Raw genomic sequence first — 4815 nt, 5'->3', positions numbered from 1 at the left:
CAGTGTGTGCTGATTATTTAAACCTGGTACTAGTGCAGAATGGGGTGGAGTCTCTTCTTCCACATCCCCGTCAGCGGAGGCGTCCCCCATCCAGGATGTGATTGCCGTTGCTTTTGAGTTTTGTGTTTTATTTCTAGTTTATGTTAATAAATTATTTTTGTTATACTGTGACATGTAGTGCGTCTCCATATTTGTCACGGTCCGAGAGCCACGTCGTGACAATTGGGGGCTCGCCCAGGTCTTTCTCATTAAACTTCGGCACCAAACGCAAACTAGCCCCAACATCCACAGAACCCTGGACAATTTCAGAAGAAAATGACTGTTCAGCACCCGACGCATGTGTAGGTCCTGAGCATGTCTGTGTAATTCAGGCCTGTGTGTAATAACAACAGAGTGAAAAGTGTAGTTTCCCCTTGTGGGATTAATAAAGTATAATAAAAAAAAAAATTCAAAAAAAAAGAAAGGAAGACAGTGGTAAGTAGAGCAGATAATGAAGATTAAGTTGTGTAACGGTAGCTGTCTGAACGCGGACATTTAACCTTAACCATGTTTGAGACATTTAAATAACTTTAGCTAGATAGCGTTAACATTAGATCAATGACGTTCATTCTTTCACATCTTTTTGTGAGTTGACCCAGCTAGTGGAAATGAAGATTTCAGCCTGGAGTGTGGATCCGTCTGTTAGATGGATAGAGAATGTTGGACCCGAATGCTGAGACAGCAGGAAAAGTAAGCTTGAGGATTTAATACAACAAATCCAAACAAAACGAGTCCTGAATACAACAGGCAAAAGTAGTCCAAAATAAAGTGGAAGACAAAAACAGGAATCACAAGTAACAGGAACACAGAGGAAAAAGGCAATGCGTTCCTACAAAAGAAATAGAAATAAATAACATGCTTGTGGCTCTATCCTGAATTCAGCTTACTACATCTGGGATGCTGTTCATCCTCGACCACAAAGTCTTTGAGCATAGTCTTTGAATCTGTGTGTGTGTGTGTGTGTGTGTTTTTTCTGTTATGCAATTTTTGTACATAATATGGAGCCCTCTCCCCCCCAACACACACACACACACACACACACATTCAGCTTCCAGTTCATGTAGTTGCGATGATTCATCTCAGCAAGCTGCTTGCTGTCTAAACACATTTCTGCTGCTATTTGCATAAGCCCCCCAATGTTCAACATATTTTTGGGGGCTTGTTAGTTTACAGTAATGAATTAATTGTAACGCATAGCTTGATTGGGAATAATAAGTTATGTTATGTGGAATAATATGTTTTAAAAAGACAAGTCTGGTCCTCAGGGATGCCATATTACATCTTAATTGGTTCTTTTTTGTAAACCTAAATAGTCCATTTTGTTAAGTGTATTTAAAAAACTATCCTTGCAGAGAAATAATGAAAACATGCTATCAGAATCTGGTCCAAACATACAGATCCAATATCTTCTTAGGACACATTGATGTATTTTTTGTCATTTAAGTTGACTAACAGATCAAACTGCTACCAACATCATGCCAAGGTATAATAAGAAACCTTTCTGCATTAAAATGTATTAAAATGACTAGAACTACGTCATATATTTTGTTGAGTTGTGTACTTGCATTAACCCAAATGTTTCAGCATTGTGATTGTCTGCCAGAAGTTGTCCTGAATTGACATTTTATACAGTTTTATGCCATATTTTTAAGATACTCTTCTTAGATCTTGGTCAATTTAACTATATATTTTAACTGGGTGAAGGCTTTTTGTCTTTGGCCATGTGTATCTTATTAGGTTATCAGAGAAGCAAGCTGAGCAAACATCAGCGCAGCTCGCAGCCCCTCCGCCGATGCACGCAATGGTGACACTGATGTAAAACTGCTTTATCCAGAGTGTACCATTTGAAATCACAAATTGAGTCCATTTGTTTTGGAGTAGATGAGACCTCTGCAGATCATTTGCTCTTGATAAAAAAAAACTCCTGAACGATGAATACTGAAGAGATCAGGAGAGGCTGACTTCAGTAATGGTAATGGGGATGAAGACAACAACTCCCCTGATCCCACGCTACTTCAAAACGAGACCGAGAGGGACAGAAAATGACATATTGTGAATTTGAAAACGGCTTTAAAGCTCTAACAGCTTTCAGAATGGAGATCACTGCACATTGAGTGAGTGTTTTTAGACAGTATGTCATCTTCTGGGATTTAGGGAGCATCTATAAATTGTTCAGGTCAGACAGCAATGGAAAAAAAAAAATCAAATTTCTTGGATGATAAACATACGCCAGGAGACCATGAAATCATATAGTGAACCAAAGTCTAAGGGTGGCCCATGAGTCCACCTTCAAATTCATAACTCTTTCGACAGACGGTCTCAGTTGATGTCTGTAAGGCTGTTTACCACGTACTGCATGTTGTCCAAAAATCTTTAATTTTAGTTCTTTGTATGTAGCGTGCTGCTGGATTCCTGCTGGTCAAAGTTTTCACATACTGTATTAACATAGCTCTGCATGTAAGAATGAGTGCATTTAAAAAATACATTCATGGAATGACAATCCAGCAGCATCTGATGCACACATGATCATAACTGAAACTAACTGTTGGTCTACATGTAATCTATATTCATGAATTTCGGTGTATGGCTTTCTTTCCGGCCGGGTGTCCGTTACCTTTCACTCTCTTTGTGTACACATTCCATCACAACAAGTTCCTTCCTGAGGCTATTTTGCAGAGGCACCAGGGCTCCTTCTGGCGTTTAGCACTTCCCAAAATGATTGTGATTGGTTTGAAGACATGCCAATAAACTAAAGCACGTTTTTCTCCAATCCCGGAATACTGTATAGACTAGCCAGACCCTCCTCCGCAGTGCTGTGGATGAAGGTCCGGCAATGCAAGACTAGTCAACACAATACAAATAAGTAGTTAATTGTTTTGAGGACACATGGCTTATTAAGAAAATGGAATTGTGCATTGTCATTTTAATTTACTAAGGCAGCAGCTCATTACGCAATCAGCTCCTGAATGCGCCTGAACCTCCAAATGTACTCTGCCAATTCACAGGCGCAGTTCAGAGGTAGCTTTTCAGCAAGATCCGAACACAGTGATGTTGTTTACAAAATTGTTAACTCCACTTGAGAAAGAATTAAAATATGACACGTTGAATTCTGATATTATAATCTTTGGCATACATCTAATTACAAAAACATTAAATAATTTGTTATATAATATTTTAAGTTATTTTCACAAGAAAATGAATTAGGAGGCAAACTTAACCTAACGAATTGCCTTGTTGCTGACATGCATGTGCTAAGGCAATGAAATATGAGACAAATCAGAGACAAACAACACAATCTGTACTGTACACACAGCACCACAGTGGCGGGGAAGAGGGAGAAGAAGCAAACAGACAGACAGACAGAGCAGGTAGAGATGAAGATGATGTTGAGAGACTCCAGTCCAGTACATTTTAATCCATACTAGCCATCAAAACAGATCCTGCGTTAACGTTGTCACGTTAAAACGCGTTTGCGTTAACGCGACATTGGGTTCATCATATTGTGACAGTGCATGTACAAGTATAGTAAAAAGCAACAATCTCATGGCTACTTTCACAAAATATACCGTATCTGTTACTTTACAACATTTGGCATGAGACGCAGGTGATTCTGGCTGAAGACTCCCAACAAGAATTATGTAGGAGAAACAGTGTATTTGTTGGAACATGCCCCCACTGACGAAATGGTGTCCAGGTCCAAGAGTATTATCAACAGACTTGGTTTCGCTGTGAGACAAAGACAAAAATTTGTAGGCATTACAGTCGAAAGTGGTGGCCAGGGTGGGATTTAGGAACGGAGGACAGAAAGATGATAGGAAGTTTTGGAAGGAGGCAAGGACGAATAGCACCTGGTGGTTAATGTGGTCATTTTCAGAGCTCAGATCAATGAGGACACAAACAGCAAACAAAGGCTGCCATCCTGAGTCCTTAGACATTGTGAATCTGTAAGTGCTATCAAACCTATGGCTACAGATATGTAAAACGAAAAGAATGTGATTGTTCTGCTGGCTCTGTATGCAAGGCAAGGCAGCTTTATTTTCATGGCACATAAAAGGCAATTAAAAATGCTTTACACAAAAACAGTTAAACAAAAACATAAAACACAAGACTAAAAGTAGGACAGGCTTGAGCTATTGGTAGGCCACGCTCACACAGAAGAATGTTGAAAATATGGCAATAGCTTACTATGTCTACAAAAAATGTAGAGTCCAGTGATTTATACATGTAAGTATCCAAGAGCCACTGCTCATAATTTCTCTCAGAGGAAAAGCGAGATTATCATCAGAAATGACATGGGGGATGACAAAAAAAGTAAAGTAGTGTACTCAAGAACATCTTTATATATTAGCTTTGTTTATCTTCCCCTCATCCTTGACACAAGAGGTGATAGAGAAAAAACAGCATAGCTGGTAGCAAGCAGAAATAGATCAGAGCCTTGAAATCAAACTATTATTCCTTGACACAGGTATATTCTCAGTATAAAAGTGTTGGGTGTGTGACTAAAGTACAAAGAAAGAATGAAAGTTGAAAACACTTTTTTTTTCTCTCTCTCACCCACGCTCTCGCTTACTTTCTCTCCCTGTTGGAACACACACACACACACAGAGTTTAGAGTATAATCATTATTATGATCAGATGTGATGTGACATTGTCAAAAGTGACTAACCCGCAAAGATGTTAAACTGATAAGTAGTAATTAGTGCAGGAGTAAAGCTAAGATTGAAGTAGTCTTTCTGATTAAGTTGTTCCAAGCTCTCTTATACTGTACTAGAAGTT

At 38.9% G+C, this 4815-nt stretch overlaps 1 long non-coding RNA gene across 1 annotated transcript; it reads right to left on the bottom strand.

The window, feature by feature from the left end:
* Positions 1 to 722: 722 nt before the first annotated feature.
* Positions 723 to 4469, bottom strand: LOC116669938 (uncharacterized). Its single transcript, XR_004326913.1, has 3 exons — positions 4344 to 4469; positions 1493 to 1500; positions 723 to 734 (listed from the first exon to the last, which is right to left on the bottom strand). It is a non-coding gene; the product is annotated as an uncharacterized LOC116669938 (long non-coding RNA).
* Positions 4470 to 4815: the final 346 nt, after the last annotated feature.

This window comes from Etheostoma spectabile, chromosome 20, assembly GCF_008692095.1.
Source record: "Etheostoma spectabile isolate EspeVRDwgs_2016 chromosome 20, UIUC_Espe_1.0, whole genome shotgun sequence".
Taxonomy (NCBI): domain Eukaryota; kingdom Metazoa; phylum Chordata; class Actinopteri; order Perciformes; family Percidae; genus Etheostoma; species Etheostoma spectabile.
This window is presented reverse-complemented; position numbering and strand designations above follow the sequence as displayed.